Source organism: Phyllopteryx taeniolatus, chromosome 1 (genome assembly GCF_024500385.1).
Source record: "Phyllopteryx taeniolatus isolate TA_2022b chromosome 1, UOR_Ptae_1.2, whole genome shotgun sequence".
NCBI classification, from domain to species: Eukaryota; Metazoa; Chordata; class Actinopteri; order Syngnathiformes; family Syngnathidae; genus Phyllopteryx; species Phyllopteryx taeniolatus.
The window spans coordinates 47,909,771-47,926,701 of NC_084502.1; the positions used below are offsets into that span (position 1 = coordinate 47,909,771).

The 16,931-nt window shown below is 44.6% G+C and overlaps 1 long non-coding RNA gene across 3 annotated transcripts in view; it reads left to right on the forward strand.

Moving 5' to 3' along the window:
- Positions 1–16,931, forward strand: part of LOC133489930 (uncharacterized) — a 101,753-nt gene that overhangs the window by 76,923 nt on the left and 7,899 nt on the right. For 2 of the 3 annotated variants that reach the window (XR_009792053.1, XR_009792051.1), the window contains 2 exons: positions 10,403–10,541; positions 11,343–11,505. This is a non-coding gene — a long non-coding RNA (uncharacterized LOC133489930). The remainder of the gene's footprint in view (positions 1–10,402; positions 10,542–11,342; positions 11,506–16,931) is intronic. The other variant, XR_009792052.1, reaches the window with a different exon arrangement.

Below are 16,931 nucleotides of genomic sequence, written 5' to 3' on the forward strand. Positions count from 1 at the left end.
TAAGTGGCTCTAAGAAGTGTGTATGGCACTATCTGTGAGTTTCTTTGACAATTTCTGCATTTTTTTGGGAGCGCAGACATTTTCACAAGGCAGACGGTTTCTGCCTAAATAGACAAGGGGTTAAGTTATTGGCTGCCAACATTTTTTACTGTGTACGTCATTCACCGGCCCAAAAGGAAAACGCTGGCCTTGGTGACACGGCTGAAGGACAAAAAGATGCAGATGGCCCCAAACAATCTGAGGAACAGGAGATAAGGCGAGACAAGGTGCAGACTGATTCATCAGGGTCATCCAAACAATCTTAGGAGTGAATGACAAATGAGATGAGCCAGCACATTGAATCTCCCACACCCCTCCCTGCCCCATTGGAGCAAAGCCCAACGCAAAACTCACTTTTTACTAGCGTAAAGTCTCTGCTCGGTGTGACAGACAGGATGAAGAAGGATGTCAATATTGGAATCCAATGCACACCACGCCAAGATCTTTCTCCCATCCCCCCTCACCTGAAACCACCGTCCACTAAGATGCGAAGGGCCCCTCCTCCACCCATGAAGAACCTTATCTGCGAATCTGACTGATATCTGCGGGGACTTTTCCAGAATAAGTCAGAATCCTATGAAGCATTTTTGATCCCTGTAATTACAAAGGACAGAAAGTTGGTCAAAGAAATATGGCACAAAAAAAGTAGAACTAAAAACTTAGTGAGGGTAAAATGTGAATTATCAAACCATTGTCTCCAGTTATCTCTGCAAGACTAGCTTTTTTCAATAAAAGTCACTGGGTAATATATCAATGTTGATTAATGACATCATTACAACCTATGATCTGGACTTTTGTTACTAAATTAAATGTGGGTAACAGAAAGTAGCTGTAGTACCATTTTGAATGAGGCGACACCAGCAAATTTTAATTTTATGATCAAGTGTCGAATAGGGGAAAAAGGCAGTGGTATTGTTGTTATTTAGAAATTATACTGTGTGCTTTTAGCTCTTTGGACTATCTCTGTTTTTTCGTTAAAGGTGACCCAAAGATTATTGTTTTAATAATTTATCGGCCTCCAAGATACAATAGAAAATTTATGGAGGATTTTTCAGAACTACTGTCAGTTATTTGTACTGACTACAACTATTTTGTCATAACGGGAGACTTTCACATTCATGTTGACAATAAAATGGGGAAAAGAATCTAAAGAACTCTCTACTCTACTAGACACATTTGACCTCTTTCAACATATTAAGAGTCCAACCCACACTCAAGGTCATATCTTTGACCTGGTCATCTGTAAGGATGTTGAAATCCTATCACTTGACATTAAGGATATGGCTATTTCTGACCATTTTTGTGTATTCTTTGAATTACAGATTCTTCTAAAAGTTCAGACAACCTCTATGTCTATTAAGAAAAGGTACATAAATGAGAGTACCGCCACTAAGTTTATTTAGACCATTGCTGTGCCAAAAACTGTGAATGCTGAGACAGTTGATGAACTTTTGGATAATTTCACCTGTAAAATCTCAAATGTCATGAATGCTGTCGCTCCTATTAAAACTAAGACAATCTTGAGGCGACATAGAACATCGTGGAGGAGCACTGATGGTAAAGCCCTCTAAATCAAAGTGTAGGAAAGCAGAACGTAAGTGGAGAAAAATTAAACTCCAAATTGACTATGACCAAGACAGACAAAGTCTTTATAATTTTAACCAAGTTAGTCAGGGTGAGACGGCAACACTTTTCTGAAATCATCAGTAAGAACTTCAACAATACTCACACTTTGCTGTGGTTCACAAGCTCACCCCCCCCCCCCCCCCCCCCCCCATCTCAGATAGCTCCAGAACTCCTAACAGTAGATGAATGCAATTAATTTGCTTGTTATTTTAGTGAAAAAATACAATCCATCAGGTTAAATATTAGGACAAATCAGCAAAATAATAAAATGATACTACATCTGAAGCCACCCAGGGAAAACTCTATTACCTTGTCAGAATCAGAATCAGAATCATCTTTATTTGCCAAGTATGTCCAAAAAAACACACAAGGAATTTGTCTCAGGTAGTTGGAGCCGCTCAAGCACGACAACAGACAGTCAATTGACAGAGAACACTTTTGAGATATAAAGAAATTGAGAAAACCAGTGAGTGAGCAATAAAGGGTTGCTAGTTATCTTGTAATGCCGGTACAAATTCTTCTTCTTATTATTTTTTTTTGATAATTGTGCAAAAAGATGCAGAGTCCTCTAGCACTTAGAGCAGTTCGAATGACTAATCTCGCAATAGTCCGGTGCAATGACCATTGTGCAAAGTGCTCCGAGACTTCAAGGAGTTTATGCAGTTTAAAGTGACTAGTAGTCTGATAATCTGGGACAATGTTGATTGTACAAATGTTGCAGATACTCCTAAATCAGTGTGCAAATGGGGCAGATGCTACTCTGACATGAGTGGCCAGTATTGGTCAACAACAGATATACAAATAGTGCAGCGTGGCAAGATTACTACAGTGAGTGCACGAGTAGTATATAATTGGCCCGACAGAAATGTGACAACAAGCTCAGACAAAAAAAATTTGCAGCATGTTGCAATGGAATTGTAGGTTAGCTGTTTAAAAAGTTGATTGCAAGGACGAGAGAGTGGAATGGAATGTTTGCTTCGCTCAAATTCCCCCGGAGGATAGAGAAAACGGTTCAGCAGCTGAAACCATCAACGAGCTGTATTGACTAAACACCATCTGACTTTTTCAAAGCTATTGCGAAGTCTGTGCTAGCTGATTTGCAACAAATAATCAATTGCTCACTTCAGTCAGGCGAGTCTGCTAAAGCTTGTAAAGTAGCTGCCATTAACCCTTTTCTAAAAAAAAATAGAAGGCATGTTAGCAAGCTATGGACAGTCCTTAAATGGTTCAGGTCCTACCTGGAGGAAAGGAGTTATTTTGTAACCATTGGAAGTGTTCAATCTCATCGAATGGCAATGACCTATGGGGTCCCTTAAGGGTCAGTTCTTGGACCCCTCCTTTCCAGCCTGTATATGCTACCCTTGGGTCAAATTCTTCAGAACTTTAATTTTGACTATCATAGCTATGCAGATGACACACAGTTATATCTAGCAGTGTCTCCAGATGACTACAGTTCAATTGAGGTGTTGTGTCACTGTCTAAAACATAAATATCCCAATTTATTTTCAATTAAACCACAACAAAACTGAGAGATTTTTTTGGGCAATAAAGAAAAAAGGATTGCTGTTAGTAAATACCTGGAGTCACTCTCTTTAAAAACCAAAGACCAAGTCCGAAACCTTGGTGTTCTGATAGATTTCGACCTGACTTTCAACAGTCATATCAAATCAATAACTAAAACTGCCTTCTACCATCTGAAGAACATATCCAGAGTGAAGGCTTGTATGTGTCAAGCAGACCAGGAGAAGCTCATCCATGCTTTTATCTCAAGTAGACTTGACTATTGTAATGGTCTTCTGACTGGACTCCCTAAAAAGAGCATTAAACAGCCGAAGCTCATTCAGAATGCTGCAGCTCGGGTTCTGATCAGAACATAGAGGTCAGAGCATATTATTCCAATTCTAAAGTCTTTACACTGGCCCCCAGTCAGGTTTAGAATAGATTTTAAAGTTCTGCTACTGGTCTATAAACCAAAATGGTTTTGGTCCTGAATACATGAAAGAAATGCTAATAGCATAGAAACCCAGTAGGGCTCTGAGATCGACAGACTCAGGTCAAATAGTGGAGCACAGAGTCCAAAGCAAACATGGTGAAGCAGAAATTAGCTATTATGCTGCACACAAATGAAATAAGTTGCCAACAGAAGTGACGTCAGCCCCAAGTGTGCATGTTTTTAAGTCCGGGGGGCTGGACCCGCAGCAGTCTAGCTTCTTACTTCACACACTCTGCACATTTGTAGTAGTCACACTGTACATACTTTGCACATTGGGCACATTCACATCTCATTCAGGGTCCCCTGGGGGATTGGCACGAGGCATGATGCACGGGCCAGGTGCTGGCACATATGTGCTGATTTCTGGTCTTTCCTCCCGCATCCCAAAAGACATGCACGGTAGGTGAATTCAATTCTCTAAATTGCCCGTAGGTGTGACTGTGAATGCGATTGGTTGTTTGTTTGTATGTGCCCTGCGATTGGCTGCCAAACAGTTCAGGGTGTACCCCGCCTCCTGCCCGATGACAGCTGGGATAGGCTCCAGCACGCCCGCGACCCTAGTGAGGGGAAGCGGCTCAGAAAATGGATGGATGGATTGATGGACACTCCACCACACACACGATCACGGCACAGGGATAATGGTTGCCAGTCGGGTACCTGGTAACCATAGAAATAGGGTGGGTGGTGGGTATTCACATTTCTCTTGGCTTGACTCCTGGGGCCTGCAACCCCCCCCCCCATCCCCCCCCCCGCCATTCGGTTGTCGGTATGCGGCTACGCCCCCCCCTCCCCCACCTTGGGGCCCCGCCTTCCTCTCCCCTCTCTTGACACCCTCGCCTGTCCTTGCTCATGATGGGCGCTTAACATGGGCTTGCTCTTGTCATGCTATGACCGTTTTTGGGTAGCGGCTGGCTCCTGCGTTGGGCCCTGTTGGTGGCTGGGGCCCCAATGCGCACCAGGGGTGGTGCGAGCGGTGGGGGCGGTGGGGCACACTGGGTAGGGGGTGGGGGGTGATTGGGCGTGGGGGGCGGTGGTCAGGTGCCCGTGCCCCTCCCTTTGGGACTGGTCGGGGGCTTCTCGTTGGGCTGGGGACCTCCCTGGGTCCTAGCGGGTGGGTGGCATCCCCCTGGTTGGGTCCCCTGCTGGACAGGCTTGCTGGCTTGGTCTCCCCTTGTGGGCAGAGGGGGCCGGGCTCACCCTTCCTCAATTTGCTGGCTCAGCAACTCCGGAAACACGTTGACTAACATGTATGTGATATGGTGTTCATTTACTAATTAGTTCGATAGACACGCTATAGTTAAGTAGCTTGTGTGGAGACCACTAATAACAACACACGTTATACTAACATATCAATTCACAGGTTCTTACAGGTGTTTAGACACTATAAAGGCATCCAACCACACCCTTCATCAGTAGCACTGCCTTGCTCATTTCCCACATCATATCCTGTCCTGTCCTTTTCTGTCCTCTCTCATCTTGTTCTCTTGGTTAGTTATTGCATGTACTCACCAGGTGTGTCCCCCATCCACAAAAAGAACACGATTTGACTGTTGTAATGTTACTTGTGCTCAAATATCTAGACTGTCAAACTATTGTTCTGCTGTGGTTCGCACCCCTATTCCCCTTGTCTGTTCTATCCCTCTCTCTGTCCTCTAAAACCCTTTTCTGTCCGGCTGAATTTTCAATAAAAATCTGAATAATTAAAACATTGAAAAATAAGCAGAGGGACTATTTCAAACTCCCCTGTTGCACAACAAAACTGTTCCAACAGGCACGGGGAGAACATGCAAACTCCACACAGGCGTGGACGGGGATTGAATCCCGCACCTCAGAACTGTGAGGCTGACGGTCTAACCAGTCGGCCACCGTGCCGCCTCAACACGTTTTTATTAGATTTATTAGATTTATTAGATTTGCAAAATGTAGTGCTCTGTTTCATAATACCAGCAGGTTAACCACAGCGCGTGAATGCAAATTGCAATTCATCTTACCCAATCAGACCTGTTGGAGCTATCTGTTCCTCAGTGTAGACAGGGTTGTGCTCATTCAAAAGGAGGAGTGAGAAAAGCTACAGTGAGACAAACAACTATTTAGTCAGCCACCAATTCTGCAAGTTCTCCCTCTTAAAAAGATTAGCGAGGCCTGTAATTTTCATCATAGGTATACCTCACCTATGAGAGACAAAATAAAAAAAAAAACTGAAAATCACATTGGCTGATTTTCAATAACAGTCAATAGTCAATAACAAAAGTTAATCTCAATACTTTGTTATATTGCCTTTGCTGGCAATGACAGAGGTCAAACGTTTTCTCTAAGTCTTCAGAAGGTTTTCACACACCGTTGCTGGTATTTTGGCCCATTCCTCCTCGAGAGCAGTGATGTATTGGGGCTGTCGCTGGGCAACACAGACTTTCAACTCCCTCCAAAGATTTTCTATGGGGTTGAGATCTGGAGACTGGCTAGGCCACTCCAGGACCTTGATATGCTTATTACGAAGCCACTCCTTCATTGCCCGGGTGGTGTGTTTGGGATCATTGTCATGTTGAAAGACCCAGCCACGTTTTATCTTCAATGCCCTTGCTGATGGAAGAAAGTTTGCATTCAAAATCTCACGATACATGGCCCATTCATTCTTTCCTTTACACAGATCAGTCATCCTTGTCCCTTTGCAGAAAAACAGCCCATAAGCATGATGTTTCCACCCCCATGCTTCACAGTGGGTATGGTGTTCTTTGGATGCAACTCAGCATTCTTTCTCCTCCAAAAACGACAAGTTGAGTTTTTACCAAAAAGTTCTATGTTGGTTTCATCTGACCATATGACATTCTCCCAATCCCCTTCTGGATCATACAAATGCTCTCTAGCAAACTTCAGATGGGCCTGGACATGTACTGGCTTATGCAGGGGGGCATCTCTGGCACTGCAGAATTCTAGTCCCTGGTGGTGTAGTGTGTTACTTATGGTAGCCTTTGTTACTTTGGTCGCAGCTCTCTGCAGGTCATTCACTAGGTCCCTCCGTGTGGTTCTGGGATTTTTCCTCACCTTTCTTGTGATAATTTTTGACCCCATGGGGTGAGATCTTGCGTGGAGCCCCAGATCGAGGGAGATTATCAGTGGTTTGCAGATTCAGTCTTCCCAGCGTGGTGCAGGTCTACAATTTTGTTTCTGGTGTCCTTTGACAGCTCTTTGGTCTTGGCCATAGTGGAGTTTGGAGTGTGACTGTTTGAGGTTGTGGACAGGTGTCTTTTATATGGATGAGTTCAAACAGGAGCCATTAATACAGGTAACGACTGGAGGACAGAGGAGCCTCTTCAAGAAGAAGTTACAGCTCTGTGAGAGCCAGACATCTTGCTTGTTTTTAGGTGACCAAATACTTATTTTCCACCATCCATCCATCCATCCATTTTCCGAGCCGCTTCTCCTCACTAGGGTTGCGGGCGTGCTGGAGCCTATCCCAGCTATCATCGGGCAGGAGGCGGGGTACACCCTGAACTGGTTGCCAGCCAATCACAGGGCACATACAAACAAACAACAAGCACTCACAGTCACACCTACGGGCAATGCAATTTAGAGTCTCCAATTCATGCATGTTTTTGGGATGTGGGAGGAAACCGGAGTGCCCGGAGAAAACACACGCAGGCACGGGGAGAACATGGAAACTCCACACAGGCGGGGCCGGGGATTGAACCCAGGACCTCAGAACTGTGAGGCTGACGCTCTAACCAGTCGCCCACCGTGCCGCCTAATTTGCTAATAAATTCTTTAAAAATCAATGTGATTTTCTGGATTTTCATTTTCTCATTTTTTCTCTCATAGGTTAGGTATACCTTTGATGAAAATTACAGGTCTCTCTCATCTTTTTAAGTGGGAGAATGGGTGCACAATTGGTGGCTGACTAAATAATTTTTTGCCTCACTGTAACTACAATGTGTGCACAGCACTAAAGATGAAGATTTAAGTTGACAGAACTCAAATTATTTTTGAGTAATGAAACAGATATCAGCATTGCTGATAAATGTGGGTGAGTCCACCTGTCCCTTGAACCTGTCAGTTCAATATAATCAAATATAAATATGTCATTATACAATGAATAATCTCTGCCTGCGGAGCCTATAAAGCTTTTCAAGTGCGTACACAAAGAAAGTTAACTAAAGACCATTCATTGTATCTGAATTTGCCTTAGTTTGTGATTGTTTGTGACACACAGGAGATGGATGGATGGATGGATGGATGAATTTCTGAGCCGCTTCTCCTCACTAGGGTCGCGGGCGTGCTGGAGCCTATCCCAGCTATCTTCGGGTGGAAGGTGGGGTACGCCCTGAATTGTCAACACTCAATCGCAGGGCACATACAAACAAACAACCATTCGCACACACATTCACACCTACGGGCAATTTAGAGTCGTCAATTAACCTACCATGCATGTTTTTGCAATTTAGAGTCTCCAATTCATGCATGTTTTTGGGATGTGGGAGGAAACCGGAGTGCCCAGAGAAAACACACGCAGGCACGGGGAGAACATGGAAACTCCACACAGGCGGGGCCGGGGATTGAACCCAGGACCTCAGAACTGTTAGGTAGACGCTCTAACCAGTCGTCCACCGTGCCGCCTACAAATAAATACATTACTTTTAAATTTTTATAATGAAGGTATGAACTTGTGAATATATGCCCCGCTAAATCGTGCATGGCAGTATGAAGTAAAGTGAGATGTTGTATTGTAGTCTTATTTTAATTGTGGACATGGGAGTTATATGAGAGACGTGATTGTTCATGAATTATTGTAGTTGTACTGTTCATTAAATGAGTTATTACTGTAGTGCTATTTGTTCACAGAAACCCCCCATACTTTAGTTTTACTAGGATTCATGTTATATTGTTTAATATTAATGTTTCTGATTGTCAGGAGGTATCATTCATGTACTGATTTTCTTGTGTATTTCTTGAATACAACTCGAGTCGAACGATACGGTGAAATAAAGAGCCGTTGTAAGCCCATATAGAAATGTTTTGGCTTTAAAAATACAGCTGAAAGTGTTGTACTTGAGCGAGTTCAATGGCCAAAAGTTCATGAACTAGTTCATATTGAACCACGATCCTCAGAACTGTGAGGCAGACGCTCTAACCAGTCGTCCACCGTGCCGCCTATATATATATATATATATATATATATATATATATATACACACACACACACACACACACACACACACACACACACACACACACACACACACACACACACACACACACAGTCCCCTCCAGTTTTTGTTGTATTCTGAAGACATTTGGGTTTCACATCAAAAGATGAATATGAGACAAAAATTCAGAATTCCAGCTTTTATTTCATGATATTTACATCTAGATGTGTTACACAATTCAGGACAGAGCGCCTTTTGTTTGAAGCTACCCACTATTCAAGTGAGCAAAATTATTGTATCAACTGTACCCATTGACTTCACCAGACTGTTGCATTCTTCATTTTAAATGCTTTTCCAGGTCTTTACTGCAGCCTCTTTGAGTTCTTGTTTGTCTCTGGGGGTTTCTCCCTTCAGTCTCCTCTTCAGGAGGTAAAATGCATGCTCTATTGGGTTAAGGTCCGGTGATTGACTTGGCTAGTGTAAGACCTTCAACTTCTTCCCCCTGATGAAGTCTTTTGTTGTGTTGGCAGTCTGTTTTGGGTCATTGTCTTGTTGCATGATGAATCTTCTCCCGATTAGTTAGGATACATTTTTCTGTAAATTGCAGACAAAATGGTTTTGTAGACTCAAGAATTAATTCTGCTGCTACCGTCATGAGTTAAATCATCAATAAAGACTAGTGAGCCCATTCCAGAAGCAGCCATGCAAGCCCAAGCCATGACATTACCTCCACCATGCGTCACAGATGAGCTTTTGTGTTTTGGATCATAAGCAAGTCCTTTCTTTCTCCATACTTTGGCTTTTCAATCACTTTGGTATAAGTTAGTCTTGGTCTCATCAGTCCATAAAACTTCGTTCCAAAACGTTTGTGGCTCATCTCTGTGCTTCTTTGGAAAATCCAATCTGGCCTTCCGATTCTTTTAGCTGACAAAGATGGTTTGCATCTGTGGTATGGCCTGTATATTTCTTTTCTCCAAGTCTTCTTCGAACAGTGGATTGTGATACCTTCACCCCTGCCCTGTGGAAGTTGGTAGTAATGTCAATGACTACTGTCTTTGGGTGTTTCTTCACAGCTCTCACAATGTTTCTGTCATCAATTGCTGTTGATACCCTTGGCCGACCTGTTCGATGTCTGTTGCTCAATAAACCGGTAGTTTCTTTCTTTTTCAGGTCCAGATTGCTGCATTGGCTATGCCCAATGTTTGTGGAATAACTTTGATAAATTGTCCCTCTTCTCTCAGCTTCAAAATGGTTTGCTTTTCTCCCATAGACAGTTCTTTGGTCTTCATGCTTGCTTAACAGAAAATGCAGTTATCACAGGTGAAACCCGAAGTAAAAAAACAAGCACTATCTAATGTTTAAGCAATCAATCTAAACTCAGTATAATACCAAAAGCAGGTCATTACAATAATAAATCCGGCTGGTAATAAAAGCATTCATTTGTGTCTCCGTGTTGGCCCGAGAGACAATGGGTAGTCTAAATAATACCCAGGTTTTTCACCTGTGAGGAATTATTTCAAGACAGTGCTTGTAAGTTAGTTAAAAGTTTCTCTCTTGGGCCTCAGGACCAATGGTTTAAAAGTTTAATTTTATCTCCCTCCAGGATAACCAGGCTACAATGGATCCCAAGTGGGCAGCATTTATCACATAGTATGGTAAATGGAATAAGCTCCAGGATGGATGGATACTTGCTGTTGTTGCTCAGAATGTTGCTCAGTGCTCCACAATCTAATGCTTACCAGGTGAGCCACATTGTCTCACTAGATTAGACATTTAGATATTTAAATGAAAAAAATTGCACTTTTTTGGTTTAAAATTGACTATTTTAGATGTCCTTCGTATGGTGGATGACTGGTTAGAACGTCTGCCTCACAGTTCTGAGGACCGCGGTTCAATCCCCAGCCCCGCCTGTCTGGAGTTTGCATGTTCTCCCGTGCCTGCGTGGGTTTTTTCCGGGCACTCCGGTTTCCTCCCACATCCCAACAAACATGCATGGTAGGTTAATTGATGACTCTAAATTGCCCGTAGGTGTGAATCTGAGTGCGAATGGTTGTTTGTTTGTATGTGCCCTGCGATTGGCTGGCAAACAGTTCAGGGTGTACCCCGCCTCCTGCCCGATGACAGCTGGGATAGGCTCCAGCACGCCCGCGACCCTAGTGAGGAGATGGGGCTCAGAAAATGGATGGATGGATATATTTTTGGAGCACTATGTAAGAGCAGGAATCACCAACATGGTGCTCGCAGGCAACAAGTAGCCCCCAAGGGATACGAGTGGCCAGCGGGTCTGTTCTAAAAATGGTGGCTGGGATGGGCTCCAGCACGCCCGCGGCCCTAGTGAGGAGAAGCGGCTCCGAAAATGGGTGGATGGATGGGTAGATGTCCTTCTGCAAAGCATCCACTGCAGGTTCTCAGCTTCTTTTTAACTGGCCACATAGAGAATTCGGAATAGCAAATGTGAAAGCAAACAATGCAATTGCATAGATGACCTTAATTAATTTTTGAGGTCTCTGTGAATGGCCTCGTTGTAGCTGTTATGTTTGCAGGCCGCGGCATGGTGGAGACGGGTTACCACATCTGCCTCACAGTTCTGAGGACTGGGGTTCAAATCCTGGCCCCACCAGTGTGGAGTTTTCATGTTCTCCCCATGCCTGCGTGGGTTTTGCCCGGGTACTCCAGTTTCCTCCCACATCCCAAAAGACATGCACGGTAGGTGAATTCAATTCTCTAAATTGTGAATGTGAGTTTGAATGGCTGTTTGTTTCTATGTGCGCTGTGATTGGCTGGCAACCAGTTCAGGGTGTACCCCGCCTCTCGCTGGGATAGGCTCCAGCACGCCCGCGACCCTAGTGAGGATAAGCGGTACGGAAAATGGATGGATGTTTGCAGGCCATTGCTAATGTGCTATATGCCATTATTCTTCGGGACCTTGGGTGAGATGAGAGGCTGAGGGTATAGACAGTACAGTAAGATGCAGCTAGTGAGGTTTTGAATTACGCTTTTGTGTGTGTGTGTGTGTGTGTGTGTGTGAGTTATTGTGCAAATGAGAGCGGTATGACAGGAGAGTCTTGACAGACAGAAAGAAAAGACGGATGACATCATTGTGAGCATCTGTGTCTTGCCAAATTCAAAGAGATCACTTTGATTCTCCTCCTTCACAAGTATGTTTATTTATTCAGCTCTATCATATTTCTGAGTGTCACAGCTTGTCGCTGGCACAAGGGCCTTGAGTCTAAGAAACCTCTGTTTCTGTCATGAACGTGGTTAGGGCGAAGGCGAGTAACGCAAGGCAAGAACATGGTGGAGCCAATTGCAGGGAAGCAGGGAGGCAAGGCAGGAGTGCGGGAATCTCAAAATAATAATATTTAATCACAATGATAAAAACAACTGGCGACTATGACATGGCAAGACGTGACAACGACAATGAACCGACAAGAACTGAAAGAAACCAGGGAACTAAATACAAACAAATTGACGAGACAACGAGGAACACCTGGACAAGACACGAGTGGCTGGAGAGAGCTGATTGGTCGACACAAAGTAGACGAGAACAGGTGGACACAACAACCTAATGAGCACACGACAAACAAGGAACACAGGAAAACATGGAACAAAACTAAACACAACCCAAACCAAAACACAGACCATGACAGTACACCCCCCCCCCCCCCCCCCCCCCCCCCCCTCTAAAGGAACGGATCCCAGACATTCCCCAAACAACAACCAAAAACTCACCAACCCAGGGTGGGCGGAAGGGGGCCTGGAGGAGGGTACAGAGTCCACCCCTCAGGTCAGTCTGGTGGCCATCCAGGCCACCCGAGGTGAGGTGCTTGGCTGAGCGGTTCAGGAGGTCGTCCAGGATGCCAAGCACCAGGGTCTTTACAGGGCCATTCAGGAGGACGGCCACGGTGCCGAACCCAATGGTAATGCAGGGGCCATGCACCGCCGGAGCGGGGTCGGGTGGCGGCCGCTGGACGAGCGCCGCCGGAGCAAGGACGGGTGGCGGCCGCTGGACGAGCGCCGCCGGAGCAAGGACGGGTGGCGGCCGCTGGATGAGCGCCGCCGGAGAAAGGACGGGTGGCGGCCGCTGGACGAGCGCCGCCGGAGCAAGGACGGGTGGTGCCGCTGGACGAGCGCCGCCGGAGCGGGGACGGGTGGCGTCCGATGGACGAGCGCCGCCAGAGCGGGGTCAGGTGGCGGCCGCTGGACGAGCGGGGTCGAGTGGCGGCCGCTGGACGAGCGCCGCCGGAGCGGGAGCCTGGCGCAGCTGCCGAGGAGCCGGAACGGGAGCCTGCCGTAGCTGCCGAGGAGCAGGAACGGGGCCTGCAGTCACTTCCTCAGCCTGCCGCCATTGAGGTTTGGGAGTAGAGGGTACGGGAGTGGAAGAGTGCACAAGGTCTCGGGAAGGTGAACTAGGAAAAATGGCTGGTACTGAACATGGTGGCTTGGGGGCAGGTTTGACTAGACGTGACTTAATTGGAGCCATGGAACAACGTGTGGGAACAGGTGAAAAATTAAGTGACTTGTGAACTGGGGAAAAACAACGAGGGGGCAAAATTTGACCTTTACTTGGGCGTCTCCGCTGGCCACCACGCGGCGGTCCCGGGTAGATGGCCAAACGGGTGCCCAAGAAAAGGTCAGAGGGAAAGGATTTGGACTCACTGGGGTTGGAAACGGGGAGACGTGACAAAAACTGACGAGGACGGGATAGACTTGGGAAGGAACCAGAAAAATCTAAATCTGTGTCAGATTCAGAATCAGACAGGAGGTTAACTAAATCGGGGCCATCTTCACAATCAGAAAAATCAGAATCTAAAGAAACATGTGGATGTAAAATAGTAGGGCATGGTGAATAACTAGGACAAGTGGGGGGACCCGATGAAAAGGACAGAAAAGACTGAACGATAGGGCTTACTGGAGGAGGGTAGGTATGGATGGCAGGCTGAGGACGGTGGGAGGCAGTTTGGTGGTGTCCAGGGTGACGCCATGTTCTTCCCGCTGGGTCCTGTTCTGGTCGGTTCATTCTGTCATGAACGTGGTTTGGGCGAAGGAGAGTAACGTAAGGCAAGAACATGGTGGCCCGAATTGCAGGGAAGAAGGGAGGCAAGGCAGGAGTGCGGGAATCTCAAAATAATAATATTTAATCACTGATAAAAACAACTGGCGACTATGACATGGCAAGACATGTGACAACGACAATGAACCGACAAGAACTGAAAGAAACCAGAGAACAAAATACAAACAAATTGACGAGACAACGAGGAACACCTGGACAAGACACGAGTGGCTGGAGAGAGCTGATTGGTCGACACAAAGTAGACGAGAACAGGTGGACACAACAACCAAATGAGCACACGACAAACATGGAACACAGGAAAACATGGAACAAACCTAAACACAACCGAAACCAAAACACAGACCATGACAGTTTCCACTGGGAAACTTATATAAAAGCAACACAAAATCCCTGTGTTGTTAGAAAATGACACTCACCTGTACATCTAATAGACCTTAAAACAAGGTCATATCATAAGATAGGCTTGTACAAAGACAACATTCAGTTTTGACTGACACAGTCAGACAGGGCTTCACATTAACACCTGCCAATCTGCCATTTATGGGCCAATTTCCACAGTGGCAGGTAGCACAGCCACTTCCACCAGCCACTTTGCCGGGTTAAATTATATTTACTTTTTTGTACTGCCTCTCTGTTCCTGTCTCATTCACACACTCAAAAAAAAACACACACACACACGCATAAGCAAACAAACACACACACACACACACACACACACACAATCACAAACTAAGGCAAATTCAGATACAATGAATGGTCTTTAGTTAACTTTCTTTGTGTATACATTTGAAAAGCTTAATAGGCTCCGCAGGCAGAGATTATTCATTGTATAATTCCATCCATCCATCCATTTTCTGAGCCGCTTCTCCTCACTAGGGTCGCGGGCGTGCTGGAGCCTATCCCAGCTGTCATCGGGCAGGAGGCGGGGTACACCCTGAACTGGTTGCCAGCCAAACGCAGGGCACAAACAAACAAACAACCATTCGCACTCACAGTCACACCTACGGGCAATTTAGAGTCTCCAATTAATGCATGCTTTTGGGATGTGGGAGGAAATCGGAGCGCCCGGAGAAAACCCACACAGGCACGGGGAGAACAAGCAAACTCCACACAGGCGGGGCCGGTAATTGAACCCCGGTCCTAGAACTGTGAGGCTGACGCTCAAACCCGTCCACCGTACCACCCATTGTATAATTGCATATTTATAATTGATTATATTACTGATGGACTATTCCCCTTAAAATACTGGCATTTCATTTTCCCATTGTTGCCACCCATTCAGTCCACACTTTTAGCCTACAATCTCAAAAATATGAGGAAGAACATTTTGCCTAAATGGTCTTTTCTAAAATGAGGAATTAAAACAAAAACAGGACTTTTGTCCTTAATGTGCAAACCAAAACACGTAACACAGTATGACAGGAACGATGGTATAAGGACATTGATAACTGTGCATTCCTCGCAGCGCTGGCTGACTATATTAATTTTATTTTTATTTTGTATCTATTCTTAGATTACAAAACAAAATAAATTCCATATCATGTATCATTCTTATACAAATAATATTTTTCCTAGCAATCAATTTTACAATTATGTACTGTATTAAAAAAAGAACCACCAAAGAACCAAAAAACACATTCAGATTCCCTTACAAAATCTGGCACTCTTGAATGAAAGCGAAATTTCGTTCAAAAACAGTCTTTGATGCAAGAATGAGCCCGCTCTCAATTGCGTTCATCATGCAGAAATTAACTAAGTACAATTCACGTTCGCCCAGAATATGAACGAGTTCATGAACTTTTGGCAATTGAACTCGCTCAGGTACAACACTTTCAGCTGTATTTTTAAAGCCAAAACATTTCTATATGGGTTTACAACAGCTCTTTCTTTCACCGTATCGTTCGACTCGAGTTGTATTCAAGAAACACACAAGAAAATCAGTGCATGAATGATCCCTCCTTACAATCAGAAACATTAATATTAAACAATATAACATGAATCCTAGTAAAACTAAAGTATGGGGGGTTTCTGTGAACAAATAGCACTACAATAACAACTCATTTAATGAACAGTACAACTACAATAATTCATGAACAGTCACGTCTCTCACCTAACTCCCATGTCCACAATTAATATAAGACTACAATACAACATCTCACTTTACTTCATACTGCCATGCACGATTTAGCGGGGCATATATTCACAAGTTAATACCTTCATTATAAAAATTTAAAAGTCATGTATTTATTTGTAGGCGGCACGGTGGACGACTGGTTAGAGCATCTGCCTCACAGTTCTGAGGACTGGGGTTGAATCCCCAGCCCCACCTGTGTGGAGTTTGCATGTTCTCCCCGTGCACTCCGGTTTCCTCCCACATCCCACATCCCAAAAACATGCATGGTAGGTTAATTGACGACTCTAAATTGCCCGTGAAAGCAGCTACATTGTTACCAAAAATCTAGTTGAGTCCCTTGTATTAAGTCAAATAACCTGAAGCATTGTTGGATTATTAAAAAGAAAAAAAAATTGTAAACTCTTTTTTTTCACTTCAGCATTTACTTTTGAGCTGTTTGCAAATACACAGTGGCTACAAATGGAACTGATCAATAGCTAGTAAATATGACTAGTTCTTTACTAAAATTGAAATCATATTTAACATAATTATCCAACAACAAAATTGTGGCTTGTAAAAATGTGGAGTGGCTGGTAACGCTGGGAAACCACTGACCTCGGTGGCTGGTGAGCAAAAACATTAAACATTAAAGCCCTGCTGTCAGAGCTCTATTAATGAACAATACAGTGGAAGGCTGGATTTACAGTCTGGTTCAAGTGACACAATTACCATTTTTGCTGTCACGTGACAATGCAGATTTGCATCATGGCAGCGTAAATAAAAAAAACCACATGGAATCGGATATCATCAGACCGGAATCAGGACTCTTCCAAATGAGGATAGGCCTCATCAATGACAGCGATTAGTCTGCATATCGACAGGAATTGGAGTGGCTGCTGTCCTGGTGCATCCAGCATTACCTGAAGTTGAACACACTCAACAAAG